This window comes from Desmodus rotundus, chromosome 11 (assembly GCF_022682495.2).
Source record: "Desmodus rotundus isolate HL8 chromosome 11, HLdesRot8A.1, whole genome shotgun sequence".
NCBI lineage: Eukaryota > Metazoa > Chordata > Mammalia > Chiroptera > Phyllostomidae > Desmodus > Desmodus rotundus.
Window position 1 is genome coordinate 60,074,509 of NC_071397.1, and position 13,095 is coordinate 60,087,603.

The window sequence follows — 13,095 nt, forward strand, 5'->3', positions numbered from 1 at the left end:
TTGCATACACCCAGGTATATCTATAGGCAAAACGCTTTAAAATGAATTGCCACGTTAAAAAAGATGTGCCCTTCATATTTTGACAGACATTGCCGAATTGCCCTCCATAGATGTACCACATTTTTAGCTCTCGACAATACGAAAAGTGCCTTCACTACCCAATGTTTTATCAAATATCCAAAATTTTGCTTAGCTGATATGTGAAAAGTAGTAAATATTAGTTTGTTTATCTCTATTATAAATAATGCATTTCTTTAAAAATATTTCATAACTCTTTGTATTTCCTTCTTCTGTGGATTCTAGTCATAGCACCCCCACTTTCTATCGGGTGCTTGTTTATTTTTCTTACTGATTTGTAGAAATCAATGTGTTAAGGAGGTCATTCCATTATCTGTGACATGAGTTACAAATATTTTTTCCAGCTTCTTATTTGTCTTGTCACCTACCTTATAATAGTTTTTATGCATAAGTGATAGTGTAGTAGAATTATTATTTTAAAATAAGTTTATTTAATAATTAGAAAGGTTTTGCCCATCGCTTCTCGGCCTTTTGGCTAAGATCAAGTGTAGAAAGGTTTCGCCCTATTTGGAGGGGCTAAAATAACTTTCCCATATTTAAAAATAGTTATTCTTTAATTTTTTAACATTTGAATCTTTGATCTTTTTAAAGAAGTATGAGACATAGATACCCATTTTGTTTCTTCCAGATAACTGCCCGGTTGTCTCAAATACCTACTGATGACTAGATCTCTTCTGTGAAATTTAAATAGACTATGACAGCATAGAACAGAGCCAGAGAGTCTACAACCCGTGGGCCAATCTGGCCCACAGCCTGTTTCTTTAAACAAAAAAAACCACAGCCACGCCCATTCATTTCTGCACCCGTTCATTTCTGTAACATCCGTGGCTGCTTTTGCCCAATGGCAGTAGAATAGTTGCAACAGAGACTGCATGGCCTGCGAAGCCTAAAACATTTAACTTTCTGGCTCTTTACAGAAAAAGTTTGCTAACTCATGACATAGAAGGAAGATAAGGAGAAGAGGAGAAGGAAGAAGAGAAGGAGAGGAGGAGAAAGAGGAAAAGGAGGAAGAGAAGGATGAAAAAATAAAATGTTCTAAAAATATTTTTTAATTAACTATACAGAGACAAATTGTTGATTAGGGGGGGAAATTTCTAACTGATATTGTGGGTTTATTTCCCTCTTTTTAGTCTTGATCAAAGCTGAGGAGCTTTATTTTGGTTTTATACTGTGGTGCCCATCACAGAAACCTTCGAGTCTATCATCTTTCCACCAAGCGAAGCCAGAAGTCCCTACAGAGATTCCAAGTCTTGTGTGTGCTCACATATTTCGTGAGATACATGGAAGATCCAGGGGATCCCTGGGAATGTGGAAAGTTGAGGTCCCTTTTTTTAACACATCTTTTTGGAGTATTATGTGCTACAGCTTTTTCAATCTCTTTTCTTATAAGACTGATAAGAAATCTTTCTAGATTGGCTTTTATTATTATTTCTTACATGTGCTATACAGGACCCAAAGGATATTTTTCCAAAAAGTATTCTGTTTCTTCCTTCTAAATATTAAACAAATGAATCTATACTCCAGTGTCTCAGTGGCTTACACTGGACTTTTAATGCTCTGGCTGTTTCCCCTTTTCTCACTCACCCAAATTTTCTGGAAGTTACTCATTAATCTCTTAGGCTCTTTCCAGCCACCCTAAGCACACTTCACCCTTTCTGAGGTAGTTATGAAGTATTAATTGTTAGAAGGCAAAAATTATATTAACCTGCATAAAGAGAAAAATCTTTATACATCATCCTATTTGATTCTTAGAATAACCAATAGGTGTGGCTATATCCATTTCATACAGGAGAAAACTGAGTCACATAATTTATTTCATTTTATTTAAAATTACTTTTTTATATATACTTAAAACATTCACATTACTCAAAATTCAAAAAGTACCTCTCACATGCAGCCACCCAGTTTCCCTTCTTGAAAGCAATTGCCATTCCCTGCATATCGTCTTGGAGATATTATATACATTGGCCTGAACCTAGCTGTTTTTCATTTAAAGACACATTTCGGAGATCATTCATATCAGTACATAATGAACTTTCTCTTTTTTATGGTTTCTTACTATTTGATTGCATAAATTTATAATATATTTAAACAGCTTTATATCGATTAATTTTAGGTAGCTCCGACTCTTTGTTTTTAATGAGTAACCTTATGCATGTGTTGTTTACACATGTGCAAATGTATCTGTTGGATAACTTCCATGTTGGGATTGCTGGGAGAGAAAATACATACATTTAAAATTTTGAGAAGTATTATGTACTTTTCCTCCGTAAAGTTGGACAGAGTTTTGGTGACTTAGCCAAGACTGCAGAGCTCATGTTTAATGGGTTTAAAGTTGGAGCAAATGTTTCCTAACCGGACAGTAGGAGCTATGAAGAAAGGCATTTTGGGGGATGCTAACTCTTTGGGAAATATAATTAATTGGGCCATTTGCAAGAGGAGAAAGGGAGGAGTTACCTCTCTTCCCTACTCTATGTTTCTCTGTTGCTTTTTTTGTACTTGGTCCCTGAACCCAAGGGCCCAGTATGAACTAACCCCAGCAAGCCTAGATTGGTGCACCAACTGTTAGCCTGGACCCATCAGTCTCATAGATTACTGAGACGCGCAGGCTCCTCTGCCTGTACTGAAAAGTTGAAAAAGTTAAAATGGTTGACCTCAAAAAGTAGAAAGCTAGGGAGAAAAGAGGAATGGATTGACAAAAGCCTTCAAAGATACCATTCTCCTGGAAAGATGTACCCCTCACTTAAAAGGCTGGCTTTGTGAGTCACTGTCCGTGGTGCTGACAACAGCCCTGTGGGCTTTTCTTATGGCGGGGCATAAAGAACCCTGTGCACACCATCTCATGCAATTCTAAAGAGGAGAGAAAGGGGGCAATTGAGGAAAACAAGAGAAGTAAAAAGGACAAGGGCTACTTACACAAGGAGAATGTGAAGCTGGATGAAGAAGGAAGAGGGATTGATATAATGTAATATTGTTTACAAGTCATCATAGATACTAAAAGATAACACTACCCCCTTTGTGATGGGGGAAGGGACATGTGCACATTGCCTTATTCGTTTCATTATTTTGTGCATATGTCCCCTGAAGACAAAAAAAAGTAAGTTTATAGAAAAGATCATGGAAAGAATTATCATGTGGAATTCCTTGAGTGGGCAATTTTAGAAGTAAAATGGATTGTCATCTGCCAGAGCTGATTTAACTATAATCTTGCCAAAGACTGGGAATATACTAGATAACCTCCTGAGACCTTCACAACATTTGAAGTTTCCACTTCAATGAAAACATTCATCCTACTCTTGCTCTTTATCTCTGTTTGAGCTTCAGGGCAGCCTAGATTTAAACTAAAGTAACATCACAGGCTATATTGATTATTTTTATCTTATCTAAAGTCAGTTGCCTTCAAGTATTAATAATTTTCTCAACCTGTCAGTTTTTTCCCTAGCATAGTAGCATGAAAGTATAATATAGAACATAAATTCAATAAATTCTATTCATTCCTCAGTGTTGCACTGGAATTGAACAATCTTCATTTACATGATTAAGTGTGAAAAATATTTATGTCTTGATGCAAAAAGAAAATGAAATCCTTGCATTTATGGGAAGTTTGAGTGTAAATATATAAAGTTTTTTTACATTTTTATACTTTATTTGTTTTTATTTTTAATTGTATTTTATTGATTATACTATTTCAGTTGTCCTGATTTTTCACCCTTTGGGGGAAGTGTCCCCCACTCAGCACCCCCACTCCCTCAGGCAATCCTCCCACCATTCTTCATGTCCATGGGTCATGCAGATAAGTTCTCTGGATACTCCGTTTCCTATACTGTACTTTACAGTCCCATGGCTATTCTGTAACTACCTATTTGTACTTCTTTTTTTTTATATTTTATTTATTCATTTTTAGAGAGAGGGGAAGGGAAGGAGAAAGAGAGGGAAAGAAACATCAATGTGTGGTTGACCCTCATGCACCAGGCAGTGGGGGCCTGATGTAGGCCGCAACCCAGGCATGTGCCCTGACTGGGAATCAAACCGGCAACCCCATGGTTCGCAGGCCAGCACTCAATCCACTGAGCCACATCAGTCAGGGCCTATTTGTACTTTTTAATCTCCTCACCTCTTCATCATTCCCCCACCACCCTGTCCATCTGGCAACCATCAAAACGCTCTCCATATCCATGATTCTGTCTCTGTTCTTGTTTGCTTAGTTACTTTTTAGATTCAATTTTAATAGATAGGTATTTATTGTCATTTCATTGTTCATAGTTTTGATCTTCTTTCTCTTAAATAAGTCCATTTAACATTTAATGTAATATTTGGTGATGATGAACTCTTTCAGGTTTTTCTTGTCTGGGAAACTCTTTATCTGCCCTTCGATTCTAAATCATAGCTTTGCTGGGTAGCATATTCTTGGCTGTAGTTCCCTGCTTTTCATGACTTTGAATATTTCTTGCCAATTCCTTCTAGCCTACAAAGTTTCTTTTGAGAAATCAGCTGACAGTCTTATGGGAACTCCCCTGTAGGTAACTAACTCCTTTTCTCTTGATGCTTTTAAGAGTCTCTCTTTATCTTTAACCTTTGGCATTTTAATTATGATGTGTCTTGGAGTGGACCTCTTTGCCTCCATCTTGTTTGGAACTCCCTGTGCTTCCTGGACTTGCATGTCTATTTCCTTCACCAAATTAGGGAAGTTTTCTTACACTATTTTTTCTGGATTTGGGTAGCTCTTGCCAATGAGTAGTCAAAGCAACATCTAGATGGCAGGTCACTGGACAGTCTCCATGGTCTCCAATAAGTGTATCTGTCTCTACAAGGGGTGATATTTCACCAGAGGTCACTATAAAACTATATGGAGAGGTATCTCTCTCCAAAGGCTATATCTGATTCTGTCTGTGGGTATTGACTCTTCTAATCCATCTTATATTCCAAGCTTAGAGACCACCTTCAAGTTCTACATTAAATTTCTGTATTCCAAGGATGTGACTCAGCTACAATCTAAATAGATTTGAGAAAAGAAAACATTAAAAAGGAAGAGTATCATTGATTTTCAACATTTTCTGTTCCTTACACACAGCTCACACAATGATCATTTCTCATCACAGTACAGTGACTCTCTGCCAAGGTGTGGGTGACAGGCAGAAGGGCAGGTCCCTCCTGCTCTGTCCAGAGGAATTTACCAAAATGAAGCCTGGGGTGGGTGGTGAACTTTATAAAGCTCCCCAAGTTTCTGTGTCCTCTTGGCTGGATAACTTCCATGAGCAATTAAGCAGCATTTATAAAACAACTAAAGGAATATGAACAGATGATCTTGGTAGGGGTGGGGGATTCAATGACCATGGTAAATTAAGAAATGTGGACGATTATATTCCGATAGTTATAAAAGTACAACTATTTAGAGAAACATTGAGATAAGAATGCTCCATGAATTTTTTCTTGAAGTGAAAGTATAAATTAAATACCACTAAATGTTTGTTTTTCTTTATAAAATGTAAAGATAGAAACAGTTTAAAGAATTAGAATAGAATGAACATTCTCATACTCCAAACCCACTTCAGAAGCCTCCTGCATGTCTCTCCCCTCCAGGGGTTACCACGTCTGCATTTTGTAATAATAATTCTCCCACTGTTCTTAATAGTTTAGTCACATATTGTGTAGTTTTGCCTGGCTATAAATTTTGTCTCTGACATCTTTTTCACCTTAATCTCACATCCAGGGGACTCGTCCCTATCACTGCGCGCATCCACGGTACCCTTCTCCATTGCTGCATAGTATCCCAGAGTAGAATGACACATACATTTGATTCTTTTTCTTTGAATGTGTAGTGGCTATTTTTAGTGATTTGCTATCCACTTCCAATTTAGAATCAGTTGTCAAGTTCCCAATTAAAAAAAAAAAAACTATTGGGATTTTGATCAGGATGGGATTGAATCTATAGATCAAGTAGATGAATTGGCATCTTTGCACTGTTGAACATTTTTATCTGTGAACATAATATATCTCCCCCTTTATTTAGGTTTTAATATCTTTCAGGAAATGTTTGTGATCTGGTACATAAAACTTGAGTGGTGATGTATATATTCCCTACCTTTTATTTGTAATTGCTATGTTAAGTGCCTTTTCATGCTGCATTTTCTAACTGCTGCTGGTGATAGTAACAACCATAGTAGTAACGTTGATGATGACAATAACCAGCACGTATTCCATGTTCACTGATGCCAGAGACAGGTCCACATGAGCTGCCTTTACACTGTGTGCTCTACAGCCCTGAGACGCTAAATAACATGCTCAGCAGTGCACAGCTCGTAACTGGTGAAGTCAGGGCTGAAGAAGGGAAGTCTGGCTGCAGAGCACACGCACTTAATCACAAGCTCTGTTCTTTCGTGCGTTCTTTTTCTTTTTTATAGCTAATTGTTGTCCTAGCAGGCTCAGGAGACTAATATAAGAATGCATTCTCATGTTAGTTTCCTGAGCCTGCTATAACAAATCATCACACACTTGGTCGCTTTAAAACCACATGAATTTATTCTCTCATGTCATGGAAATCTAGAAATGCAAACTCCAGCAGTGTCTGCTCCCTCTGGAGCCTTTAAGAAAGGATTCTGCTTGCTTCTTCCAGCTTCTGGTGTCTGCCCAGCATTTCTGGGCTTGTGGCTGCATCGCTCCAGTCTCTGCCTCCATCGTCACATCACCCTCTCTCCTGTACGTCTAGTCTCCTTCTGCTTTCCTCTCATCATTAGATTAGGGTCCACCTGGATAGCCCAAGGTACGCTTCCCCTCTCAAAAACCTTAACTTCATCACATCTTTTACCATGTAATGTAATGTTTTATCTGGTACTATATGAACTAATATTGACAGGTTCTGCTTATAAGGATATATCTTTTGGACCACTATTGAGCTCTCAACAATGCTGTAGAAAATCAACTGACTCATACAGAAATCTAGCAACTTGACTGCATTTTCTGATCAATTCTAATAAATATTTGTCAACTTTTTTGCAAACAATCACGTCATCTGTGAATTATCTAAGTCTGACTTTTTTGATGTTCCACATCGTGTGGTACATGCTACTCTGTTATGATTATTATGATCACAAACAACAATGTTTTCTGAGTGTTTTCCAGGTAAAAGACATGATACTGGGTGATACAGGGATCAAAAGGATAAATAAGACCCAGACGTTGCCTTCTCAAAAGCACAATAATTGAGGCATGATTTGTCTACGTGAAAAATGGAACCATAAACGAAATGGAACAAGGTCATGATTACCTTTGCAAATGCAAACCTGGTTCAGAAGAATCACTTTTCTTCTGCCCCTAAAATGTGGACATGCCGCATCCTGGGCATGGGCCAGGTGGGGCATTAGGTCACAAGTCCCCACCCTCCTCTTGGTTTTTCTTGTTTTGAGCCCCCCGTTCAGTGCCCAGGGTCTGGCCTGAGTCATGAGAATAATGATATTGGAGGTAAACAGAAAAGGACCAGCCACACAGCAGCTCCCATCGGAACAGCTACGGCTCACTCTGCTGCGCGCTCCATGGGACAGGGCCTCCTGGCTCCTTGTATCAGAGACTACTGTGGCAGTAAAAGGCCCGGAAACCTTCCCAGACACTGATTGCCAGACAGTGGCACATAAGACAATTAAATAATACGTCATTTTCTTCTGCAAGAAAATTAATTTTTAGAAAATACAGCATGAAATTTCAATTAAAGAAAAATTTTTAGCCTGACTCATGGCAAAATTGTTTACAGACAATTTTGAAGTACCATAAATTGAGCGAATCTATAGTGTGGTTGTTTTAAGAGGTTTACAAATAGAATGTATAACAAAATCTACTTTTGTAAGAAAGAAATAAAAGTATACTTATAACTGGAAAATACTCAACTGTGATTATCCCCAAGTACTGTGATTTTAGTTCAGTGTTATTTTCTTCTTTTTGAGTATCTTCATTTTCTATTATATATATATATATATATATATATATATATAAAACTTTTAGTAACAATTTTAAAATACAATGTTTAGTCTAATTTAAAAATATATTAACATGGAACCACTCTGTCAATGTCATGGCACTTGACGGAAAGTATGTTACCAAATGATGCTACTCACACCTGCGAACAGGCAAGGGGGCACCCAGAATTCCGGGGGATGTCTGATAAGGTCAATCTCTGAAATTGAAAACAGTAATGTCATATACAGAAAGCAAATACAATAATAACGTCATGTAGAGAAATATCACTGATCAATGTATTGTGGGGAGATTAGACGATCTCCCAAGTTGTTTCTTAAATTATAGGAAGCTATATCTCCGGGAGACGTGAGCCGGCAAAGAACTCAGACAAGGTGGAGAGCCCTCCCCCAAACCTCCACCCTGCCATTCTCATGCTTTCCTGAACTTGCCTTGTCAGCTCTATCTCAACCACAGTTTCTTTGCAGGAATCTTCTGTAGCCATTCATCTATGGACTGGGTGGACATTTGGCTAAATTAGAAAGCATAATCTATAAAGCCACAACACTGTGCCTATGTAAACTGATCAAAATGCAGTGGAGAGCAGGAAGAGGATGCTACCACCGCCCTCTGTACCGGGCCCTCCTGGCACGGGTGCACTTTCCTGCGGATGCCTCACGATAAGGGGCACCATCGCTCTAACTCTACATGAGTGAAAGTGACCAGAGGGCATAATTCCTTTGTATTTTTAGATAAAAATAAACATAAATAAATATTGTAATATTTTCTTCTCACCCTCTGAAGAACTATCTGCACCCCATCCCCACCCTTCTGCCCCACTCATCTTAAGCTAAGGCCAAGACATGAAATGGAAAAGGAAAGTGCAAGGAAACTTGAAGAGAAGAGGCAGCTAGAGGGGCCAACAGAGACTCATTTACATGGAATTATGTAGACAGCCACCCACTGTTGCAGAAAATCGTCGGCCAAACGGAGCCTAAAATAAACAGGTCACACATCAACACACATAACATAACCCCAACTGTATCAGCCATAAAAAAATGCATAAACCTATTAATTTATTCAGGTCCCCTACACAGAATCACATCACCACTGTGGATTTTTATTACATGATGAAAAAAAGAATATTCAGTAGTGAAAAATCACTAGTAGCAGAAAAGATTACATACAACAACAGCACTAAGTTAAAATCCTGCCAAAGAAGAGCTGCATCTGAAACCCCAAACTACGTAGCCATCGTTTTAGGGACACAGGCCCTTGCTGGCCGAGATTGTCACAGGTTTGCATTTCTCCAGTGAGAGGGTGCGGGCCCCTGGCTGATGCAGCTCAGCTGAGGGAGCGGTGTCCCCACGGCAGACAGCGTGTTCACTTTCCCAGGTCTTGTGACCACACCTAAACAAAGATCCCGGACAGACTGAAGAACCGGTGTTTTGGTTTAAATTCACGACTCTGAAAGCACCTCTTAGAGGTCTTAGAGGTCTGTCCTTGGGACATCAGGGAATGTTTCAGACTTTTGGGACTTACTAGTTTATTATGATGCAGTCAGCTGGGGCCAGAGCACACATGAATTGGGGATACCAGACCTTTTTCTGTCATGGTACTTGAAACACCACCATTGTAGGGTCTTCTTTTGGCTCTGGAGACTTGTGGTGTTGTCTTGGCCTGTATTGCAACACTGTATCTTAGTTACATACTGCTTTTCAAATGAACTTAGTACGATTCAAGTCTATGGGACTTGAATGTAAGATAAACACCCAGCCATGGTAAAGCGCAGGGAAATAGAAAGACAAACCCTGAGTGGGAAACTACGCACAATTCTCCTTGGGATTAGATAATGGTTCTTCTTGGCCAATGGGTTCACCCTATAGCTTATACCCAGGGCAAACTACCGTGTCTTAGTAGACCAGATGGACTTCCTGACCAAAGACTCAGGTCAGGGAGAGGTGGTGGCAAGGGTGGAGAAGGGTGGTGGTTCTTGTGGCAGAGCTGGAATCAGGTAGTGTCACCCAGCCAGAGGAGACCCCGCAGAGAGCCAACGACATGTGTATTATCCACGTTAGCTTGTGACCTCCTTTTTCATGTGATTGTTGGGTTAGTCTCTGGATTCCTTCTTCTTTCTCACTCTCTTCCCTTTGCCCACCTTCTCCTCTTTATCCCTAGGTAAAACCTCAGGAGAAGTGCTTTCCTGGTTCTGAGCATGTGAGGAAGAAATGAACATTACTGGGAACTGATTGGTCTTGTGTTGAGTCCTAAAGTCTCTAAGGTATCTTCTAGAGACAGAACCTACCTCTACCAGGTGTGGCTTTTGTGTGATTTGGTTCAGCTTCCAGAGATTTGAAGGAGATTCACTAAAACCAGGAAATGTGCGTGTTACTTAGTGGACAGCTTAAAATGCATCTGGACTTTGTTGGACTTCGTTGGAAACTGTGCCAGCACTGAAAGTTAATTGCTAGATGTTTGGATATTAAATGTAGATGCTGCTTAACAATACAAATATTTGGCTCTCCAAACATGTGATTTGTTGGGATATACCTACTGGGCTCTAAACATCCTATAGAACAACAGGATATATGTTGTAAATCAAAATCAACACAGGAAGCCGTAATAAATATACTTAATGAATCTTAAAGTCAAAATTTGTTTTGATATCTAGTGGAACAGGAAGCAGAAATCTTAGATTCCAGTTGTTACTTTTCAAAGAAGTGTTATGAACTCACAAGAGGCCACTTGCTGCCATGAAAAGACATTGACTTGGTGTTAGATCAGGTACCAAATCCTGCCCTGTGACATACTAACTGCGGCACTTTTGGCAAGTCACTTAACTTGTCCGAACCCACTTGTTCCCCCATCTTTAGAATGGGTTGGTGAGAGGATTAAACAGATGATGTAACTAAGATGCCTAATGACCTGTTCCAATAGGTGCTTTGCTACGGACTGAATGTTTGCGTCCCCTCAAATGTATATGTTGAATCCCTGACCCCTGGTGTGGCAGTGCTTAGAGATGGAGGCCTTTGGGAGGTGAGTGGGTCATGGGAGTGGAGCCCTCCTGAATGGGAGTAGTGTCTGTGGGAGGAGGTCATCAAGAGGACGTGACCACCAGTTAGTTGTTCCTTGAGCAGGCCCTGGGCCATCAGATGTCCCTCACCCACCCACTGCCCTTGAAATGTTTGCCCTGCCCACCGTTCCCACAGTGGGAGCTGTTCCAAGGACACAGCCTTGAGAGAGCAAAGCATTGTTGAGACTATTGGGGTGATGTGCATGACTGAACGCTGTTGAGGCCTCTTTGTAGATGTTTAAGATTTGTCAGGTGGGTGTGAAGATCTACTTGTCTTGTGGCCACCCAAGACAAGCCCCGTAAGTAGGTTCCCTTGCTTGTTAAAACTGCCACCTCCCACTCTGGAGTGGTCTGCCCTTTTCTTCAGTCCTCCATTGCCCTCTGCGTATGGAGGCCAATCTGCCAACCAACGGCACCTTTATGAGAAAGATAACGAGGCAGATGATCGCTCTGTACCACGTGAGGGCATAGCAAGAGGTCAGCTGTCTGCAAATCAGCAAGAAGGATCAAACCAGGAACCAAATGAGCCAGCACTTTGATATTGGACTCCCAGCCTCTAGAACTATGAGAAATAAATTCCTGTCACTCAAACCACCCAGTTTATGATGTTTCATTATAGAAGCCTAAGCTGCCTAAGACAGTACCGCATAACAATAGTACAGTAGAACAATATTTTTTGAAATCTTAACATCCTAAGTATAAAAGTTGATGTAAATATCTTATGTGAAACATTATCAATTAGACTCCAGGATTAAATTAACAGAAGAGTATACCAGCCCAAGTAAAGTTAACTTTTTAAATGTAAAGATGTTTCAATATACGAATTATATTAATAAAATTCATCATCAAAATTTTTAAAAGTGAAAAATCACATCATCTCAAGAGATTCTAAAAAGGCATTTAAAAAATTCCACAGCAATTGCCAATTTAAAACTCAGGTTTATTAAATAGTAATACAAAAATGTCCTAAACGTGACAAATTATGTATTTATAATAGTGCGACACTTAAAAATAAAATATAAGAATTGTTTCCATAAATACAATGAACAAGCAAGGTGATTCACTGTTTAATCTTGCAGAAGTGCTAGCCAAAACAATTAGAAAGGAGAAAAAAGTATAAAATATTAAGAGACAGTACCTGAAAAATATGACAGGCTGAAAAGCAAAGGTTTTAGAACCATTAGAGAGTTTTGTTAAGTGTTCAGATTAATATAAATATAAAGTTTCTCAATAATACTTCAATAAGGCTGAATTTTTTTTTAAATTAAACTTTTTTATATGCTGAAAGTAACTAGGTAAAAACAACAAAAAAGATATTATTCACAATAGAAACAACATGCATGAAATACTCAAAAATAAGCTAAAGAAGTAATATGTAAATTAAAGAGGAAAACTATAAAACACTACGCAACACTGAGGAAAATGGAAGGAGTGAACAGAAATGCCGTGCTCACACATGCGTACGGCACATCTAATTTTTGTCATACTTGTTGGCATGGCGACTGCCTGTACCCACCCCCCACCCCAGCCCCCACGTCGAAGCCCCAGTGGCTACTCCTCCCCTTTCTCTGCATTCCGTGCCCCACTGCGTGAGGGCTTGTTGGGACTGTCACCCAAAGTAGCCTGCCCTCCTCAGCCAAGGGGCAAACATGCCACCAAAGACAGGTTCATGACATTTTTTTTCAGAATCTGAAAATTGAGCAAAATGCCTCAAAGATGGAAAGCTGGTAGAGCTGGGGAATGTGAGAGTTGCATTTGGCTGATCCCAGGTGCCTGTATCTGCTCCGGTTCTTTTCACCCCAAGTCTAGTCCTTCAGCGTCCCTTCACATCCATGAGCCGCCCCAGATCTTTTCAGAAATGCCTTTATTTTATCTTTTTCCTTAAGTCAGCCAAAGTCTATTTCTAATTTTTTTTTCAAAGAACTGCAACTGAATCATATAGAGGGACAGCGTATTATAAAGATGTCAATTACCTCTAAATTAATCTATAAATCAGCACA

At 39.4% G+C, this 13,095-nt stretch overlaps 1 non-coding gene across 1 annotated transcript; it reads left to right on the plus strand.

Moving 5' to 3' along the window:
* Positions 1–533: 533 nt before the first annotated feature.
* LOC112297448 (U2 spliceosomal RNA) lies at positions 534–716 on the plus strand. Its single transcript, XR_002974023.2, has one exon. It is a non-coding gene; the product is annotated as a U2 spliceosomal RNA (small nuclear RNA).
* The last annotated feature ends 12,379 nt before the right edge of the window (positions 717–13,095 follow it).